Raw genomic sequence first — 23,180 nt, 5'->3', positions numbered from 1 at the left:
AAAATTTCAAAAACTTAGAGTAAGTACTTCCTCTAAGTTCAAATATAATCAATGGCAGATATTATCTGTCAGACTCAGCTGTTGTGTCTGTATGTCTGAAACCAATATCCTGTAAAATAGTTAACAAGTAAGACTTAATAACAATATTTACAATATTACTACGTAATAGAAATTTCAACGAAACAAACAAAAAACAACTAAATATCATTTACAGTGTCTTTTATAAATTTATACAAGTAAACATAAGTTGAGGCATTCTTAAGCAACTCTTTTAAACATTGCGGGACCCGGTTAGGCTTCTTATAGATTTTTAAAAGCTCATCCGCCAACACAAGGCGCTGAATGTTGAAAGATGAACATTCGAAGAAAATGTGATGTAGTGATTGAATTTTTTGTGATTGACAATATTCGCAATAGGGAGAATTAGCCATTTTAATACGATGAAGATGACAATTTAATCTATAATGACCAAAACGCATACGACAAATAATTGAATAAAATTTTCTATTGATAAAATTATTTTTCTTGCAAAACCAAGGAGTGGAGTTTATTTGGACATCCATACTAGCAAAACCAGTTTCCTTTATTTTCATGAGTGTGTGTATTGATATGAATGTCTCCCCATGCTTGACACATACGCTGTTTTAAGAAACTAACAGCGTCTGTGTGTGGTATGGATACAGTCATATCAATATTGGAATTAGGAATTAATTCTTGTAACTCAACAATTTTTTGGCCAGGTAATCTGCCCTTTCATTTCCTATGACGCCAATATGTGAAGGAACCCAAACAAAACGAACTACTATATCTAATTTGGACAGTTCGACCCATAGTTCTTTTATTAAATAAATGACATAATTAGTGTTAGCATGAAATTGATTATTTGCAAGGTTTTCTAATACACTCCTGCTATCACTAACTATTATCCATTTAGTATGGTCAGAATTTCAATTTTTAATGTGAATTAAAGCACTGAAAATGGCGACAGCTTCAGCTGTGAAGATACTAGCAGCTTTATCAATTTTTTTACCGATGCCTATATTTGATGAGGGCTCATATATGGCAAAAGACACAGCCCTATCATTTTTTGGGAGCCATCAGTATATATAAATTTATGGTCTGAAAATTTTAAAAGCATATTGATTACTTCTTCTTTCGAGGGCAGGTCCTTTTTTTGATTTAAAATTATATCAATAGATGGAAACTTACTAATGTAAGATCCTTCATAGCAAGGCAAAATGTGTTTTGATTGATGAATGTTCATGTTTTTAATAAAGCTCATGAACTCTTGAAGACCTTGTAAAATATAAATTGGTTTAGGGGAGAATTGAGTAACAGAATGCAACAAGTTGGCCAAAAGATTATTATTAGTTACACTAAAAAGTTTTAATATGAATCTTTCTTTCAAGTAATTAAATCGAATACTTAATGGTGGGACATTACATTCTATTTGCATTGCATTTATGGGAGTGCTTCTGAATGCCCCGGTAATAATACGCAAACACTTGTTTTGCAAAACATCTAAACTATTTACAATTCTAGCATCTGCAGCAAAAGCAATAAAAACCATATTCAAAATGACTACGAACTAACGATTTGTACAATAACAACAAAATTTTGGGGTCAGAACCCCAATATGAACCAGACAAGGACTTTAAAATGTTACATGCTTTATTTGCCTTATTAATTATATGTTTTAAATAATTATTCCAGGATAAAATTATATGAAATATGGACACCCAAAAATTTCACTTCAGATGTAGTGGGTAACAAACAATTATTATATTGCACAGCAGGTGTACTGTGACAATGTTTACCAAATACAATAACTTTAGACTTGGATGGATTCACACTGAGATCAAGGTAAGAAAAATAGTTGTACAATTTTGCTAATGCATCATTAATTGTTGAAACCACTTGTGATACATTAGTTCCAGATGTATAAACAACCAAATCATCTGCGAATTGTAAATTTTTTAACATAAGGGGCCCAATATTAGATTTAGTCTACGGATATACAATATGAATATTAAAGGCGACAATATACCCCTTGACAAACTCCTTTTGACGAAAGTCTAGGACCATAAAGGTGTCTATTAAATTTAGTAAATACTTCTCTGTTCATTAAGAAATTTTTAATCCACTTTATAATTTTTTTCAGGAATCCCTATTTGTAATAACTCAAGGCATAGAATATCTATGTTTACACTATTAAAAGCACCTGCGATGTCAAAGAATACACCGACCAAGTTTTCATTTGCGGATATAGAGTTTTGTATATCCAGCTGTAACTGGCAAACGCTTTCTCTAGCAGAACGATTTCTACGAAAACCAAATTGATTGGAAGGTAATATATTATATTTTTCTACATAGAACTCTAAACGATGTTTAAGCAATTGTTCAAATAATTTACCAACACAAGAAGTAAGTGCTATAGGGCGATAAGAATCGGGGTGTAACTTTGGCTTATCAGGTTTTAAAATTGGTACAAGGCAATCCATTTTCCAGTCTTGTGGTATTATGTTATTATCCCAAAGAAGATTCAAGATTTGTAAAAATATCTCTAAACTTGTAACACTGAGCTTTTGAATAAAATATATGACATTCCGTCGAGACCATAAGCAGAATCTCTACGAGATGAGATGGCTGATATGAGTTCTTTTATCGTAAAAGGATTGAGGAGAAAGCTATTGTTGGTATTTACATTATTGGTACAAAGTAATTCTGAGTTATATTGTACAGAGTCCGGAGTATATTTCTTTAAAAATCAGATACCCATAAGTCATCTTCATGATTATTAAAATTATAGGTTTTATTAAATTTTCGCATAAATTTCCATATGATAGACAATGGTGTGCATCTATTAAAGGTTTCACAAAGAGAGAACCAACTTTTTCGCCTTTCTATTTTTAAAGTTAGTTTTTAACTGCTCTAAGCCTTTTGAACTGTAAATAAGTTTCCTGTGTGGGATTATTCTTGAAAGATATATATGCAGTTTTGAAATTTGATACAGCCTGTGTACACTTTTGATTCCACCACGGAAGTGTAGGGCTTTTCCTATTGTTTCTCTGACATGAATGAGTTGTAATATTTGAGTTCTCATACAAATATGATCTATTACAATTGGGAATAGAATTCGCAGCTGCAGTGCGCAAAATTTTGCAAAAAAGGAGATATGAGTCAAGAGGAGTTGTATCATCTATTAGAAAATCTACTAATAAAACATCAACTTGTTTTCTATACATTTGCCAATCCACCAGTTTGTAATTTGGGTAAATGGGCAAATGTACAGCATTAAAACAATTTCCTTGAGTGTGAATGTTGGGTTGACTAATCATTACTTTTATGATTATAGGAATATGATAACTAGTACCAAGCGGACAATCATGTACAGACCAGTCACAGTTGAGAGCCAGTGATGAAGATACCAATGATAAATCCAAAGCATTGGGTCGCCATGTTGGAGAACCGATAGTCGTTGCTTGCCCATCATTAAGGAGAACCAAATTATTATCCTCAATAACCTCTAGAATATTTCGACCACGCGGGCTGTCGGAACCACAGCCCCAACAAGTGTGATGAGCGTTAAAATCACCCGCAAATATGAAAGGACTAGGAATAGACTTAACCAATGTATCAAAATTGTTTTTGCTGAAGACTGGGTTAGAGTTTAAAGGACTATAGAAACTAACTATACATATATCTTTATTATTAACTGTTATTTTCACACATACATTTTGTAAGGAATTATCGAAATAGGTGTTAATTCTAGAATAAATAATGCTTTTATGTATTATAATTGCAACACCATTGTGTTTGTTACCACAATCATTCCTTTCAACATTGTAATTTTTAATTTTAAAATTTTGTTCAGGTTTTAACCAAGTTTCACTGATTATAGCAATATGAATATTGTGTGTATAAAGAAAATTAATAAATATATGTTTGTTACTATTCAGACTTTGGGCATTCCATTGTATTATATTTAAAGTTGATAAATCCATTATGAAGATGAAGGGAATTTATTACTTAGCGTTGCTTTTAAAACTTCTTTAATGGAAGTAGAATTAATAGGGGCATCTTTATTACTTATTATTTTAATAATTGTTTCAACTAATGTGCTTATAAATGTATCCGATTTCATTAAATTATTAATTTGCGTATCTAAAGTACGAGCAGAAAGACCTGGAAATGCATTGGAGTCAAAAGTTCTGAATATGTGGCATTTCTAGATTTTATTTTATTTTCTTCAACCTTTTGTTTTTTTATTGGACATGTCGACGAAATAGCAACGTGATTGCCTTTACAGTTGACACATGTGGCATCTTTAGAGTCAATTTGGCAATTTTTAAAATTGTGATTTAATGTACAAATCGAACATACTTCTGCATTACGGCAGAATTTAGCAATATGTCCATATTTCAAACATTTAAGGCATTGCTTAACGGGAGGAATATATTTACTTACCTCGTGTCGCCACGAGTCAAGATATATGTAGTTAGGGGAGGATGGTGGAGGCGAAGGTTACAGCCACTGCCTGGGTCGGAATAAATTTTACCACACCGTCGTTCCTTTCACCCTGCGCATAAAGCGCCTGACCTGCACTACGTTTTTGGAACTACCAATCAACGAAAAGACCTGTTTATTGGACATATCAATAGGAACCGAAGTGAGAACTCCAGTGACCTCTGTATCTCTAGCGGGTATAGTTGCGTTCAGAGACAGTTGGTCGAGCAATTTTTATTTTGTATGAACATGTTAGCATTGTTAGGCAAATCAAATGTTATTCCAACCTTGTACTTATTGATGGAGCGCAGAATGCATAACACCTGATACTCCATGCTCCCGTATACCTTTTGAAAGGGCCATGCGATCCCTATCACTGAATACTTTGTTCTCGTCCAGGTGGTTAAGGAAGACTATTAGTTCGGTTTGATTTGTATCCTCGGGATACTTACGTGTGTACCCTTTACCTTGTATATTTTATATTTGTCTTTGGGATCTTTATGTTTTGATCCTGCAGCTCCAAGAGACTCCGACGAATCCGTGTCTGAAGATCCGAAGCTCGATAGGTCTGGATCCGGAGGTTCAAGTTCATCTTTTCTCCGTCTCTTCCTGCCCATTTTGATGGGCTAACTATTTATGTAGACACTTATTTAATAAATATGTGAAGGCTAATGTACAAAATATACTAGAAAAGCTTTTTTTTAAATAAATAATTCAAAAAGGGCGCCTTTGCTTATTCACAGTTTCCCGCCTTTTTTCCCAGGGCCCTTGAGTCGTAAGTTACGTTTCGTTTCCTGAAATGTTACATTTTTGCTGCAAAAGTTACATTATTGTTTTTTTTTTTTTCAATTTACGCGTTTTTGGGTAAATAATTTTTAGACCCGCCAGTATTAGGTGCGTTGAATAGAAATGCGTTCGTAAACTGTTAACAATAAAAAGTTGTATTACAAATATCGTTGTTCTCAAAAGTTACGAAAATTGCCTTAAATATAAAAATTACTTACATGTTACGCGAGGGAGTCAAAAGTAACGAAAAATGTAAGAAATGTAACCTTCTAGCAACACTGAAAATATAGCCATTATTAGGGTTACCAATTATCAAAAATATTTAGCCCCAAACAGCTAGTAAAAAAACTCATATAATTCACAAATTTGCTTGAAAAGTTCTTAGTTGTCTTCTTGTACTTATTTTCAAACTTATATTTTATATAAAAATACATAAAATTTAAGTTGATGGTATGAATGTTATAAGAACCATTAATAATTTAATTTAATTAAAAACAGTCAACAATGTACATTCTGTGGTAATTATTTACTTTGTCTTTGCCAAAATTATTAACTTATTAAAACAAGCCTTATTTGTAAAGTAATGTTGGTAACATTAGTGTCCACAAATATATAATATGATTTCAAAAACAAATATAAAAATAAAAAAAATCCTAAAATACCACTAAAAATATTTTGTTCCTATAAAAGCCCCATCAACTAATTCTTCCCATATATTTAGGAGAAAAACCAATTATATTATAGTTAGCTAGCTAAATTATTTCCAGTTAGCAATATTGGCATATACAAGACTAGCTTTTGCTCGCGGCTCCGCCCGCGTTATAAAGTTTTTCAGGCTAAAGTTTTCCGTTATAAAAATAGTAGTTTTCCGGGAGCCTCTGTTCTTCCCAGGGTCTCAAACTGTCTCCATACCAAATTTCATCTTAATACGTTAGGTAGTTTTTGAGTTTAACACATTAAGGCAGACAGATGCAGCGGGGGACTTTTGTTATATTATTTAGAACTTTTAAGTGAAACAATCCCGTCATACATCATTGTTGCATAACTTTAACCGTTTACGCAGCGCAGGCAACGGAAGCTCTCAAAACTTATAATTTTCCCCGATTTTGCAACATGTTTCATTACTGCTCCGCTCCTATTGGTCATAGCATGATGATATATAGCCTATAGCACTCCACGAATAAAGGGCTATCCAACGCAAAAAGATTTTTTCAGTTTGGACCGGTAGTTCCTGAGATTAGCCATTACTGCCCCGCTCCTATTGGGTATAGCGTGATGATATATAGCCTATAGCACTCCACGAACAAAGGGCTATCCAACGCAAAAAGAATTTTTCAGTTTGGACCGGTAGTTCCTGAGATTAGCCATTACTGCCCCGCTCCTATTGGGTATAGCGTGATGATATATAGCCTATAGCACTCCACGAACAAAGGGCTATCCAACGCAAAAGAATTTTTCAGTTTGGACCGGTAGTTCCTGAGATTAGCCATTACTGCCCCGCTCCTATTGGGTATAGCGTGATGATATATAGCCTATAGCACTCCACGAACAAAGGGCTATCCAACGCAAAAAGAATTTTTCAGTTTGGACCGGTAGTTCCTGAGATTAGCGCGTTCAAACAAACAAACAAACAAACAAACAAACAAACTCTTCAGCTTTATATAATAGTACTAGCTTTTGCTCGCGGCTCCGCCCGCGTTATAAAGTTTTTCAGGCTAAAGTTTTCCGTTATAAAAATAGTAGTTTCCCGGGAGCCTATGTTCTTCCCAGGGTCTCAAACTGTCTCCATACCAAATTTCATCTTAATACGTTAGGTAGTTTTTGAGTTTAACACGTTAAGGCAGACAGATGCAGCGGGGGACTTTGTTATATTATTTAGAACTTTTAAGTGAAACAATCCCGTCATACATCATTGTTGCATAACTTTAACCGTTTACGCAGCGCAGGCAACGGAAGCTCTCAAAACTCATAATTTTCCCCGTTTTTGCAACATGTTTCATTACTGCTCCGCTCCTATTGGTTATAGCATGATGATATATAGCCTATAGCACTCCAGGAACAAAGGGCTATCCAACACAAAAAGATTTTTTCAGTTCAAACCGGTAGTTCCTGAGATTAGCCATTACTGCTCCGCTCCTATTGATCATAGCGTGATGATATATAGCTTATAGCGGTCCACAAATAAAGGGCTATCCAACACAAAACGAATTTTTCAGTTGAAACCGGTAGTTCCTGAGATTAGCCATTACTGCTCCGCTCCTATTGGTCATAGCGTGATGATATATAACTTTGAGCACTCCACAAACAAAGGACTATTCAACACAAAAATATTTTTCAGTTCGAATCGGTAGTTCCTGAGATTAGCCATTACTGCTCCGCTCCTATTGAATATAGCGTGATGATATATAGCCTATAGCTCTCCACGAACAAAGGGCTATCCAACGCAAAAAGAATTTTTCAGTTCGGACCGGTAGTTCCTGAGATTAGCCATTACTGCCCCGCTCCTATTGGGTATAGCGTGATGATATATAGCCTATAGCACTCCACGAATAAAGGGCTATCCAACGCAAAAAGATTTTTTCAGTTTGGACCGGTAGTTCCTGAGATTAGCCATTACTGCCCCGCTCCTATTGGGTATAGCGTGATGATATATAGCCTATAGCACTCCACGAACAAAGGGCTATCCAACGCAAAAAGAATTTTTCAGTTTGGACCGGTAGTTCCTGAGATTAGCGCGTTCAAACAAACAAACAAACAAACAAACAAACAAACAAACAAACAAACAAACAAACAAACAAACAAACTCTTCAGCTTTATATAATAGTATAGATAGATAACAGTGACCACAAATTGAAGTTGACAATTGATGTATTTAATTTATAAAGTCCATAATATAACTGACAATATTCTTTTTTTTTTATTTATTAATAGTTATCAATAGTTATTTAGAAAGAATAGAAGTTTTAAATTCCGACCTTCCTAGGCAGTTAAGTACTAGTTTACTGGATGGCGCTTTTGAGTATGTTTTATTTCAAATCTATAATATAACCTTCTTATTATATTTATTATCATTGGCAGTACCTAGTCATCTACTATATAATATAATATGTATTAGAATTACCGAAAATCTAAAGATTGTACTGTAAATCAAATACAAACTTTGTTTATCAGCGTCGCAACTCTGATGAATAGAACGCCATCTAGTGAGTATTTTGAGTATTTTATGTTTACTATAAGTTTCAAGATTCTCCGACAAATTACATGCTACTCGGTCTATGAATCGACGTAATCGACAGACATTTGCAATAAAAGAAATTTTATGAATGTAAAATTTATTAGAATATGCTAAATATGTATAAAATAAGTAAGTATACAACTGTTTTGTATTACGTGTCTAATTACCCAATAAATTTAATTTATTAAGTTATATTCTGCTAATAGAAAGAACATGTTTAAAAATCAGGTTGTATAAAATACATCATAATAATGTAAGCTAGTAAATTTTAATTCGTTTAAATTTTTTTTTAATGATAGTAAGAATATTCTTAATTAAGTAATTCATTACCAATAATTAGGCTTGAATTAAAATGTACTTTTGTTAATGTATAAAACAAAAATGAACACAATCCTATAGCTAACCAGGTACTTTCATTTAAAGATAATCAATACATTTATTGCAGTATTATTTCCTTTCGTACGTCACATAGCTAGGAAAAATGAAATCAAAAAAAAATCCTTAAGCCCTCATATTTTTAAACTTATAGATATTTATTAATATAATAGTAAACAGTTTCAAGATATATCCAATAATATCTTCACAATAGTGAGAAGTTAAAGCATAATCTCTTAGAAACTATGTCGCACACATTAGCGTCTAATAACTTATTGTCATTATCAAAATATCTTGCTTTTGTGTACGATGACGTACAAAACAACAGGAGCTACTTTCACGATCGCTGGTTCGTATGAAATGTGGTCAATAAATTATAATCTTTGCACTTCAGTGAATGTAAAATATTCTCTAATATTAAACGCGTGTACAGGCCCGGTGGAATTTGCATACAACATGGTTGTATCAGGTCCGTAATAGGAGACTATATTTATACACGAGAAACCTTCTCTTTAGCTGTCAATTGATAAAAAAGTGTCCCAAATTCCTTCTTGTAAATAATAGAATGTTGTGATTATAATAACACTTTTAATCAATAATGTAAAGAAATACTGTACAACTGGCAATAATTTTCCGACATTCGTTTGGTGCTGCCATATTCCTAATCTTGCCGCTTTATAATTAATAAACTTATGATGCTAATTTAAAAGACAGTATGTTTTATTATGTTTTTACCGACTACGCTAACACAAATAATGTTGTAAATATTTAGTTTATGCTCGAAACGCAACTTCAGCTACCTACTGTTTCAAACATTTAAAAAGCTAATAAATTTGTGTACTTTAAATGCTCTTTTAATTATTATTTTTTTACTACAGTCTGTTCAAGTGTAATTTCATTGTAATGTGCTATGGGGTAGTTTTATCATATCTACTTAAAATGGCCGGGTAATATAAATATTGTTTGTTTTTTTTTATAAAACTGGTTTTACGACAAATTGAACTCAAAACTTCATAAAACAATTCAATTTACGCTACCAAGCTAAAGGTTAACATTATAATTTTCAAAATCGCTTCAGGGTTTGATCATAAGCACTAAGTAATTCCTTTTGACTCCACGCGGTTTGTCAATCACAATTAGGTCATACGTCACAATTAGGTAATACGCTGACCAATGTTCAGTCGACTTGTCTATTATAATTAAGCTGGTGGCAAACTGAGAGCTAAGGCAGTTTAACTTAGCTTGCATAGCTGACGTAAGGCCATTTATGTGATGCATAACACTATAAATATAAATACTAAAATATATTAATATATTTAGTTTGCAGTGAGGGTGTAATAAAAGAGGGTGGGTGAATGTTGTGTAAGAAAAACATACTTCCCACTGATTGTACACTTTATTTCTTTGTGAATACACTAGGTAACTTAGGTATTGAATCACAATGACGAGCACGCCGAGGACACGTTTGCAGCCCCTTTTATAATATTGAGGGTAGGTAAGTAATTTATCAAATACCCCACCACAAAACTTTAGAATGTTGCCCGAAAATATTTATAAATTTCACACAAAATGTATTTTTAATAATTGCTAAATAGTTATAGGTTAACAGTTGGTTGCAAACGAGCATGTGGGTCGAATGATGGAAAGTGATCTCTTCTGTAAATCTTACCAAAGGAATCAACGATGCGTGCCCGGCCTTTGTGCTAGGAAATCGAAATAGGCTATTTTATATGGGAACAACAAAGTGACCTGCGTCTTACGGTTAGTCGAGACGGGACCAGATAAAATGTTGACTGATAAATGAGGATTACCCCTTCGTCAACACTATTATGACGGCTTGTTCGAAACCAGGTATAAATTAGCTAATTTTGAACGCGACACTTACCTACGTGTGGAGAATTTTATACCTAAGTACTTCAGCGTGGCCGGTCTCCGGACGGATACAAATATTCTACCACCGGCAAAATACTTACGTCAGATATTTTTATTTTATAGACATTTTACAGATGTAGGAGGTATCCTCTTGTAGAGAAGATGCGGCTCAGCCGTTGGACAGTAGCTAAGGTTATTTGTCTGAGCTAAGTTTAACTTAGCTGTTGGTCTGTAACTGCCTTTAAGATTATGATTCGGATGCATATACGCTTGCCTATCCCGGCCTAAATGACTTTTCCCGATTACCAATAATACTGTTAGCGTTGTCGGTAAAAAAAAAAGAATGAAACATGATATTGTCTTTAAAAGTGGCATTAAGGGTTTATTAATTACAAAGCGGCAACATTCGAAATATGGCAACACTAAACGGACGGTCGAATTATTATTATGGTGATAACTGAGGAGGCGCGAGTGCCGGTGTCAAGAAAATTATTTGTTGTATGTACAGTATCCCTTTATATTAATTAAAAGTAAAAATTATAATCTCGTTCATCTATTATTTACTCGACCGGAGGATTACGCAACAGTAAGTTGAAGGTATCTGTTTCAGTTCAGCTCGGTACATCTGCTTGCTACACCTATACAACCTATCAGTGGTGAAGAGTGAAATTTTCCAAAAGGAAACCCAACATAACATATAGCTACTGCTAATATGAATAAATGTGATCTAAAATCATTCAAAGATAATTTCATTTTATATAAATTATGAATGGGAAGCCAGCAGGAATTAGGTTATACGAACCCTTTGCCACTGCAATTTATATACAACTACCCTCATAGAAACACATTTGTAGGTCACAGCTAATTTAGAACGCCTATAGTCATTTCATTTTCATTATCAAAGTTTCGGGCCCCGGCCTGCGCCCCCGGATTTGGCTCCCACTCCGGCCCGGGTACAGCCATGACATTAGGGCTTATCGAACGCCCCCCGGATGGTTTATAACTTCCGTTTCCCGCGAAAATGGCGTCTCGCTTTAGCGCGGCGGACAGTGGACTTTCACGCATTAACTCACATTTTAAATGCAGGTTAAAATGCATACGCGACAGTTAAATATGCTGCGGTTTTTGGCTGTTGTTACGAACATTACTGGAGTTAAGGATATTTTTGTTTAGGTATTTATTCGAAAGGCTTGTTTAACAAGTGTTTATTTGACAGCCCTGTATTATATACTGTCCCATTGTTGGGCACGGGCCTCCTCTACTACTGAGAGGGAATAGGCCTTAGTCCACCACGCTGGCCTAGTGCGGGTTGGTAGACTTCACACACCCTCGAATTCCTAATAGAGATTTTCTCAGGTATGCAGGTTTCCTCACGATGTTTTCCTTTACCGTTAAAGCAAGCGATAATTCACAAAGAATACACACATAATATTTTAGAAAATTCAGAGGTGTGTGCCCTTGGGATTTGAACCTGTGGATATTCGTCTCGGCAGTCCGTTCCACAACCAACTAGGCTATCGCCGCTTTTTTCGTATTCATATTATAACCATTTATTTCGGATCTTCGATTAATAAGCCTTTTGTATTTGCTCGGCTAATACAATTATGTGACGGATAGTATTTACTCAGAAGTCGGAATCACTATCATGTGTATTTGTTCTAAGGCCAGCGGCATATGCATAAATATTCCAACATTATTTGTAGTATGAATTCGGTTATATTAAACGACACTATTTGTTAGTATATGCCACGAAAAACTTGCAACGCTCACGTGAGTTTCTATGGCGGGTTTAACTTGTGTGTGCTAATTCTGAAGCAAAGACACTATTATACTTAATTTTATTACAAATATTGGCACTCGCTGATAACAGCGCCTTCCCGAATGTGGGAAGATCCTTGATGGAACGTTTAAAGATCTCGATGTTTCCAGAATGTCGTGGAAACTCGACAACGGACTTCAATTTGACTTCAGAGTGACCAGTACGAATTTTTCGAAAATGTTTTATAGACATCCATGGTATGGTAGCAATGTAACCAGAAAAGGATTTACTTTGCATTGCTCCTGATGTTATGTGAAGTGAAGTCCAAGGAAAATGTCCGCAAGGGCCGAAAGTATCCGGTAGTTAATTGCTTCTTCACGCTCCGCTTGAAGGAGCCCATGTAATAAGACGTGGGGAACACGTGTGCCGGCAAACTATTTCACAGTTTGGATGTAGTCTGAGACAAGTGCGAACCAAATTTCTAAAAGCAGCAATGTAATTAGGTCCTTATGTTGGTTTTCAAAGCAAGAATTCTTCGTGTAGCCCAAGTGAAGTCGAAACCTCTTTAAAAGCCAGTCATCTCCTCCTAAAATTTCGTGTACGTCAGTCCGTTCGTACTTCAATCGACCATTCGACGCCTTCGAATGTTACGCATTAACGACATTTTCCATATGATTTATAGCCGGAATAAAAACGGGCCGAAATTAAAACGGTCCGTCGTTGGGCGGGCGAGATGTCAACCGGAGTCAATGAGTAGACGAAACAGAGGCAACACTACGTTGATCTGGCATAATGTCTGTTTCACATGGCACTTATAAGGAGTTCTTGCAGTTTATCATTTCAGCCGGGAATCGTCCACTGCTCCCTGGCCTCCCACATTGAGCGCTATAGGGACCGGTTCTGGGCCGCCCTCATCCATCGGACTCCGGCGACCCTCACTAGGTCGTCGGTCCATCTCGTGGCGGGCTTGCTACGCTGCGTCTTCCGATTTGTGATCGCCTCTCCAGAACTTTTCCGCCCCAACGTCCATAATCAGTTACAGTTACGTTAATGTATTTGTTAGAGAACTTTATAAGCTAAGTTAATTTAGTTAAAAAGAAGAACTTTGTATTACGTTAGACGTAAAAATTATGGTGTATTTTTTTTTAAATGACCAATCATACGTATGGCTTTTAAAAGAAATAGGGAATCGACTGAGCACCACCTTTCGTAGGAAGTGCAAAAAATATACAGCCATTATTTTTAAAAGTTTTACATGTGATGCTGAACCTTTATGCTCCTACAAGTAACGTAGACTAAGAACTTTGAAATTCTGAACGGAGTACCGTTCAGAAGCGTGTCACATCTGTAGATTATTCTCTGCCGGGGCCAGTGATTAATGGTCGTGAAGAGAAGTTGCCGACAGTATCGGTGCATGAGAACGCGTCAAGTCATACAACATTTGGGCGCAGCTAATACGGCCCGGCGTTGGACATAGTAAATTATTTTCAGAGGCGAGGTTTATTTATGCATGCAATACTGACAAATGATAGGGTGCGGCGACATGGTCAGATTATTAGGGAGGCGTTAGTATAATTTGTTTATGTTATCTTAAGTTCTGTTATTGGGTTTTTCGACTCAGTATCAGTTTGGAGACTGGAATTTGGGCCAGAAATGGCGATAGGCTCGCGCCCTATTATGTGAGGCAATAAGCACGGTGAAAACTGGGAGCACCAGTTGCGCCTCTGCATGCCTGATAAAAGGCGTGAGTGTGTGTTGTGTTTAGTTTCACAATTCCTAGTAACTACACTGGCTACAATGTACAAACCGGTACACAATAATGCGTATATAATGTTGCATGTCGGTGGAAATAGACATTGCGGTGGTATTTACTTAGTTGGGATCGCGCAGACGAGAGACCCACCACCAAAAAAATTACCAATAAGTTTGCGTGCATTTTGACATCGTAAATATTTCTGTACGACAACGGCGTCGAGGTCGCAGATCCGACAAGTGATATTGGATTCATCCTCAGTATCGACTCAGAATTTGGAATTGTAAACCGCTAGTAGCGAAAGTTTCGTCTTTATCACGAAGGACCTGACTGTTGAAATATGAGTAAATTACAACTTGAGCATGCTCGCGGTTTACATATTTTAATTTTCTGTTAAGACTTTGCAGCCTTATCGGTCACGGGGGGTCTGAGGTGTTGTTCATCCGCAAAGTCAAAGTTACAATATCCTACTTTTTATAATTATACAACTTGTTAAATTTTAGCTGTGGGTGGTCCAATCTACGCAGAATGAGCTCACAGTGTCTTGAAGTCTGGCAGCCGGTCTTTCGGGTTCCGGTATTATTAAACGTAGAACTGCGTCCCAGGCTTGTGCACGCTTCCAAACATCTTCCTTATTGAAATTAGGATGTGTTTTAATTTCAATAGCCATGTGAATCGTTCTAGACAGGAATCGGTGTCCCTTATTAATATTTTGTCGCTACAATTACCAACAACGCGGTAGTTGTGCTCGAGTTGTTTACCGGCTATTGTATATCTGTATTAGTTGAGATGTTGAAGCACGACTACTCCCTAAACCTCGCATCGACCGGCTCACTGTCACGTACGGTTTACTCGCACGTACGGTTTTTATATAGATTATAGAGCATCGGATTGTGAAGATATCTGCGGTGGCGGCCATATCTCATGCCGTATAGCTTTTGTGTATACAATTATGGGAGGTAAATGGCTCAGCGTAGGGAATGTCCAGGACTGTAGAGACTAAGGTCTGGTTCAAAATCTAAGGCACACATCTCACCGTTACTCATTCAATTATCGTTCGATTTAACGATAAAGGAAAACATAACAAAGCAACCTACATACCTAACCTAATATTTAAATACTTACCGATTACAGACAAATTGTCACGAATACAAATTTAACAGCTTATTCGGGTGTACCTTACTCATAATTCAGTTGTACCAGTGTACAAATTCGTCAAGTTATTCGCTGAATTATTCGCCGATAGTCTAAATGAGGCATAAGAAACTACGGTTTGTACAGCATTATTTTGTGGCACGTTGAAAGGATTTACCTTACTTATGAGAGGTTTATGGTTACAACATACAATAAGGATGATATTCTTCTATGAGATATTGTACCCAAGTAACGCTAAACCACTCAAGTTAACATTGATTTATAGTTTGATAATATCACTGTGAGGACTCAGCCAGTCCCAATTTGTAGGGAAAAGCGAAGGATCCCGTTCGTTCGAAATGAGGGATCTTGTGTGTATTACGAGAGAGGGCTTGCGGTATTTTCTTTATGAAGGCAAATTGTTATGAACTTTTAAATTGTTCTTTGTTGTGCGTATAGAAAGCCCTTTATTAAATTGTTTATTATATCGACGGATAAAATATATCTTGGGTGTATTTTATATTTTATGTACTTAGTGTGGCTTGATTGTATTGCGTAATGGTATGACGTTACCTTGGGTTCAATTTCTGCGTCTGGTAATAATATTTTCTCCACAGTGTTATTATGAAATTAAAATCCGTAAGTTGCCGTCGTATGCTATTGAGTAACCTTACTATTTAGACTCCTCTATAAAAAGTAAATACTGACGCGAAATTTAAAACAACAAAACACCAAAAGCAGAAAGTCCCGGCAAAAATATTGCGAATATAAATTACATTAACGTATTATCCGGGGTCTGTTAAACGGCAGGCCTTAGGGAGAGTAAGGAAGCACCCGAAAAATAGCCCGACAAAATGCTAATAGCGAACGATTTCTTATACATCCTTTCCACTCACTTCTTTCCAAAGGTGGCCCTTTACACATTTTTTAAAATAATATATCACCGACATGAATTATTCTAGGTTAAATTAGATATATTAATATTTAGTACGTAAACTGTGGTTTTATAAATACTTGCTACTGCTATGTGTATCCTTTATTTTCTAGAACACATGTTTTCGGTTATAGTTATTGTCCTAGAATTATGTTTTCATGTCATAATATGTTGCATACATGATTGTAACCTGTTTTGTGTTTAATAAACAAATAAATAAATTATGCTATCAGACTGTAGTTTTAATGAGCGGATAGGCAATTTTTTTTATCGCTTTTGAATGGCGAGACTAGCTTGGCGTTCGCCTGGTGGTAAGCGATACGACCGCGTATAAACAGTAGAAACACCATCCAACACCTTGAATTACAAAGTATTATTTGGTATTCCCCTGCGCTCGCCATCCTGAGACATGAGATGTTGAGTCTCATTATGTCCAGTAGTTACACTGGCTTCAATGTCCTTCAAACCGGAACATAACAGTGACTACACACTGCTGCTTGGCGGCAGAAATAGACATTGTGGTGTGGTACCTACTCAGGCGGACTCTCACATATGAGAGACTTACTAACAGTAAATATATTCTATCATAGCTGGTGGTAGGTTATTTGCATCCGCCTTGGCAGCAACCACTGTCTATAAGGTGTAAAACTCGCCATAGTGGTCTTCATAATAGTGTCGTGTTCCGGGATCAGCCTGTGTATATCCGGTTCCAACAGGCCGGCATAATTGTGTCGACTGCCGAGGGGCAATCATCGTCAGTCGACATTCTATTGGACCCCACTCCACTTACCATCAGGTGCTGTGGACTCATTTTGCCGTGCAACTGTAAAGAAATATAACAAAGCTAGTGACTTTATATATATTTAGGGTATTTACATTTATTTATTAGAAAAATTAACATAAAACTAAAATAGTAATTACTTATAACAAAAACTGTACTAATTTATAAAAGAGAATAATTTGAATCAAATTAACAAATAATCAAGAACACAAAAATAGCTAGCGAAAAGATTGTGAACGTCCGTCCGATCCGACAATAAATTAATGACAGCCAAAACAAATATATCGACCACGCAATGGTCAGCGTGAGCTGGCCATTTTGAACCAAAGAGGATATAATCCTACGTTATAGTTGCAGCTAAACTACGCCTCCCGGTCTTCTAGTAAGAATTTGGTAATTATATATAATTTTCGTCAATAAATAATGTTAGTTTTGACCACTTCGGTTCGGTCTAAGAATAACATTTTGAAGGCACTTGATCACCTGTTCAGTGGGTATTGTCCGTTAAAGGGTTCTTTGGGTCGCAAAGGATCTGAAAATGGCGAGGTTAAGTTGATCCCTTTGTTATCCTTAGAAACCTAGACCTTGCCGTTTCGACCCCGATTTTTTAAGTGTTTATGTAATTGGTAGCATTTATCTTTTTAACGTACTGAAAAAGTTGTGTTTTAGGTTTTTTTATATTTTGTAGGTAACTAGTATACTAGGGAGTCTATTCAATTTCATTACATACCTCTTTTTAATTTAAGACAACTTCGAGAGGGACAAAAAGAGGTTTCTATACCGCTATCTCAAAAATTGACATCTATATCAAACTTGCTATTTTACTTATTTTTCGTAGGTATATCGGTATCGATGACATATGCAAGCCGGTCGTCTACTGGTTAACCACTGTTCTATCCGGAAACAATTGAATTATAAAGAACTGAGTAATTAATACTTTCTGCAAGGCGCTAACAATTTATAGATTTTGTGTCTTAGTTCTATACTGTTGCTGACATCTCAGGCTCCATGTCGGGGTCTGTCAGTACTGTGTGCGCAGTACGAGCAACGCTCTGAGGTCATGGGTTCGAATCCCAGGTCAGTCAAAAGATATTGTCTTGTTCTGCCTAGCATCATTTCAGAGTGTCCAACTTATGGCCGATATCCCTTCGGGGATTAACGCAATATGTGTGTGTCTTCTCGGCGTGGGGAAAGCGTTTTAGGAGTTCTAATGTATTAGCTCAGAATTTGGAATTGTGGCCTCGCAATCAATAGACTTTTATGGAAATTAAATAACCAACCTAGCCTAATATAGATGTAAAGCCCCTGCCTACACCTAAAAAGGGATAAAGGCGAGAAGATAAAAATACATGCCGATAAAGAATAACATGGTATAAAGGAAGGGGAAACATTAGATGCTGCGCGCAGGGTCGATAGCGCGGTAATGTGACGAAGCGATACGAGCTGATGTATTGCACTGCATTGCACGGGATTCTGGCTGGGAATGTACTAAAAATGGCCATTATAATGAACTTTATCGCGTGAATGGGATAAGGCGCGTTAAGGTTCAGATTACAATGAAATCCGCGTGATATTTTGATATGGTAAAGTGATTTTACCACAGCTGAAGTATGACGACTTGAGTCTCATAATGCCTAGGAATTATAAAGTATTTTAAACTAGAACATAGGAGTGTTTGTACATTGCTCAACAGAAGGAATAGACAAAACTTTGGTACAGCAAACGAACCTTCAAAAAGAAAGACCATCTAAAAGCCGTGGTTAAATATTCGTTACGCCAAAATAGTTTGGAAAGAAATTATATGATTAAAGTGCGCATTAATAAACATGAATATGTATTGACGTATAAAATGAATCTGGCTGTAGGCTCATAAAAAACAGGAGTTATGTTAAAAGGTTTCAGAGAAATAATTTACGTTAATGGCAAAAGTGCGGCGGATGTAGCAACAAAATATTATGTGCTGGCAACTTTGTAAAATAGGAAGCTTTAAGGCTAGCAACAATTTATGGGAAAAGTAGCGATGGCCTAGTTGGCAACACGACTGCTGAAAAAAAGGTTCAAATTTTTATATATCTCTTATGAATTCAGAATATACGAATGTACTTATTTGTCAATCAACGTTTTAACTGTGAAGAAAAATATCGTGAGGAAATCTACTTGACTAACAATTTCACCGTTCAATCGTTTTGGCACCTAAGACTAGATCCTAACCTAAGTTTGGTTGTGAATTATAGTATAAAAATATAATAATAAGTATCAGCCCTGTATTATACTGTACTACTATTAGGCACGGGCCTCTTCTATTGAGAGGGATCAGGCCTTAGTTTAACACGCTAGCCTAGTGCGGTTTGATAGACTTCAAACACCCTTGAAATTCCTATAGAGAACTTCTCCAGTATTCAGGTTTCCTCACGACGTTTTTCTTCACCTTTAAAGTAAGCGATAATTCACAAAGAATACACACATAATGTTAAACAAGTCAGTGATTTGTACCCTTGGGTTTGATCTGGAATTCGTCTCGCAAGTCCGTTTCACTCCTTACTAGGATATCGCCGCTTGACAATAGTATAAAACAATAGTATATGTTTCTTAAAAATATTACGTCTTAACCCATGACCCTCACCAGGTAGTAAACTGACTTCTCATTTTAGGGAATGTCTTTAATATTGTATTCAAAACGAGTGTTTGAAAAACACATTTTCTTACTCAAGCCCTATTTCCTTTATGGAGGGCGTAAAGAACATTAGGGTTCCGCGGCAGCAAATGAGATTCCAGTTTGAGGAATCTAAAAAATATTTTAGTTTGAAGAAATTGGTAGGAACACATCAAAACTTTTATTTCTGAAAGTGAAGCCAACTAGTGGATTCACTTCCCGCCATGTGAATTCCGTCCCATATGATATTATTCTTATCATATTATTGCTCTTAAATTCCACACTCCGGCCTGATACTGGGCAGGTAAACCGAATATCACTGTCCGACTCGGGATTTGAATCCGGGAATTCAAAGTAGTGGCGTTCGCACGCTTTACAACTACGCCATCGCGGTAGAACAATACTTCTTACTTCTCACAATACTACATTAATAAAGTCCAACTAGTGCTTACTGATAGGTTAGACAAGCTCTATACATATGAGCAAATCAAACTACGAATTGAACCTTTCTCGCGCTTGGCTTAGTTCTTATTTCTTCAGTTAATTACGAGTTGCGAGCATAGTCGGACAATTAAACTTTTCACATTTGACTACAGGTCAGCTGAGGGGCCGGTAATGAACAAACTTGTGAGGAATCCCCGCCAATTCCTGCCAACTGGCGTCGAGAGCCGATTACATGACGCCTGTACTTGTATACGAAATCTTTAAGGATTTTCGGGTGAAGGAAAATTGAAGGAATTCCCGGTACATTGTTCCTTTGTGAAATTGATTTGGTCTTTTATTGAAGCAGTTCAGATTATACAAGTTTGATGATGCTTGTGCCAAAACTCATAAACAATACTAATACCAAACACTGTTAGGTCATTCTGCGTAAATCAGACGGTATCAGCTAAAAATTAAAAAATAAATTGTAATTGTAAATTGAAGTTAGATATTGTAACTTTAACTTTAAGTATGACCAACACCTCAGTTTCACGCGTGACCACGAATGGTGCAAAGTCGAAGCATCAGGAGAAAATAATAATATAAAAACCGCGATGAAATCCGAAAAATAGATTTATTTTAATGTCTAACATTCGCGTAAATATAAAAAATCATTAGTACTCACACCAGCCAAATTTGTTACAATGCCCAACACGGCACAGAACTGCGCTTTTCTGACTCCCGAGATAAAAGTTATATGCCTTATATGCCTGTAACACAAATAGTTACTCTTTCCTTGATGTAACTACGACAACATACACTTTCCTTAAGCCACTCAGGTTATACTGCCCCGCATATTTTGTGGGAACAAGAAAAAAGATTCCCGATTGCAACCAATTATGTTTTTGTTATTTTGAGGGGTGGCGATCTAAAAAAAGTGAGGGAAGGTATACAAAATGACCCGCATTAAATTTTCAGAAAGTTGGCCCTTATTGTGCCGCCGCGCCCCTTCTTTAAAACATGCCGCTCTTTAATATCGACAAATCCATCACTTAAAACGGTTACGGGTGAGATATCTAATCGTATATTTATGCTGTGCCACTTGAGTTCAAATTGAGATTATTTTGCGTATCTTGGATCAAATCCAGTATCCCCTGGCTCACAATCCAAACCTATTGAACAGATTTTCTATGGCTTCATTTTTCATGTGTAGAGAAAAAATGAATAATGTTTTAAGACTCACGTTAGATGAGCAGTCAGAGTATATAAATCCTTATACTTCTTTTTGTAAATAGTAAGAAAAGAATAGAAAAGACAGACATGTATAGGTATAAAGCGAGAAAAAAAACATAAACAAGTACAAGTATTAAAGTTAAAAAAATCTCTATCAAAATAAACTAAACGAAAATCCCTAAGACTGCGTATCAAGGTCGTGTCAGGTGACCACTCAGCATGATGCTGTGCTGCGGCACGACGCTTGTTTTGGGTGGTCACCTTACTAAGGAGCTACGATATTTGTAGCAACGAAGTATTGTATCAACGTAGTCAGCAAACAACTTGAGCACACTACCTGTTGTTTTTACGTACGTTAGTTTAGCTACACTAATTTTATCATGTGATGTTTAAAATAAACTACTTTACCTTGTAAAATGCAGTGTATTTTTATTTCGCTAGTTGAGTTTCGGCAAAAGCTAGTATTATTGTATTTGATTATTTCAAACTATTTTATTATTTACAGCCTATTTCGGATCATCCATCGAAATTGCTTTTTCAATCGATTGCAAAAATAGACCCATTTTTATATGCCCTCCGATTGCAAAAATGAAACAATCATATTATTATTTTACATGCTTTGCAATGACTTATTTTGATTGCTTTATCCATGAAATCGAAGATAAAGTGCCATTGATTATTTTAATCAACTAATAGTTTTATAGACATTTGCATCTATTAATCATTAGTCGATAGCAACAAGAATCGTCATGAACACACGTAATGAGAGCTAAACACAATCTTGTTTCGGCATAGCGATGTAGGCCGGCTGTAGCTCAACATTGGCCATACTCGCTTGATTTACGTCGGATTGAACGGACGGAGGCTGCGGCTTGCGGCTTCTGTAATACTAACTCAAACATAGCCTTGAAATATATATTGCAATTAATATTATTAGATGTTAAACAGACTATAAGGGCGTATACACAATCGCTTCGAATGTGACTAAAGAGCAGTTTACATGATCCAGTTAGGAATTGTATTTTACATGACAATGTGCATGCTAAAAACGCGAAGAAAGGGTGTTTCAAAAACGGGCGTCTTTAGATTATTTAAAAAAGCCATGCATACTGCAAAGGTCTTCAGAAGAACGAATTGTTAGGGTTTCCTGGGAATTACTTAGCTCATACTTTTTATGCGTAAATGGTTGCAATTCGTAGTTATATTCGTCTTCCAATATGATGGGTGCAATTTATTGTTATACTGAGCATAAAGTTCAACCGCGAGCAAAACATATTCTTGGATAAAACCCTTTACAATGATTTATTATGTTTACGCGAATGTTAGACATTAAAATAAAACTAAATTTAAGATGTTATCGTTGGTTTTTTATAATCTTCTCCCGACGTTTCAAACACTTTGCAGATTTCGTATTCATGGGGAGGTAAACTCTTTACTTCATAACTCTGACTTGATGCGGGGCCATACACTTATAAGTCCTTATAAGACTTATAACCTTAAGGTAAACACGTTTCCTCTCGATGTGTTTCTTTACCAGTCACCAGTTAGGGAGGGCCCCACCCTCATCCTATGTGAGACATAATTGTTACTTATCTTCGATTATAATATTGCAAGAACAATTTCGAATCGTTTGGACAAAAAAGAGTCACCAGTGCATCGTAGAAAGGCTTTAGTGCTATGGAAATGATTTCGAGACTGTCTCTGACCAGCCTACATAGTAGATGAAACAATGGTAA

The 23,180-nt window shown here is 36.1% G+C and overlaps 1 long non-coding RNA gene across 1 annotated transcript; it reads left to right on the top strand.

Annotated features, from left to right (window-relative positions):
* The first annotated feature begins 108 nt into the window (after window positions 1–108).
* On the top strand, window positions 109–3,960 carry LOC119191558. The gene is made up of 4 exons (XR_005113488.1): window positions 109–127; window positions 1,714–1,863; window positions 2,162–2,347; window positions 3,356–3,960. It is a non-coding gene; the product is annotated as an uncharacterized LOC119191558 (long non-coding RNA).
* The last annotated feature ends 19,220 nt before the right edge of the window (window positions 3,961–23,180 follow it).

The sequence above is a fragment of the Manduca sexta genome, unplaced genomic scaffold (genome assembly GCF_014839805.1).
Source record: "Manduca sexta isolate Smith_Timp_Sample1 unplaced genomic scaffold, JHU_Msex_v1.0 HiC_scaffold_1643, whole genome shotgun sequence".
NCBI classification, from domain to species: Eukaryota; Metazoa; Arthropoda; class Insecta; order Lepidoptera; family Sphingidae; genus Manduca; species Manduca sexta.
This window is presented reverse-complemented; position numbering and strand designations above follow the sequence as displayed.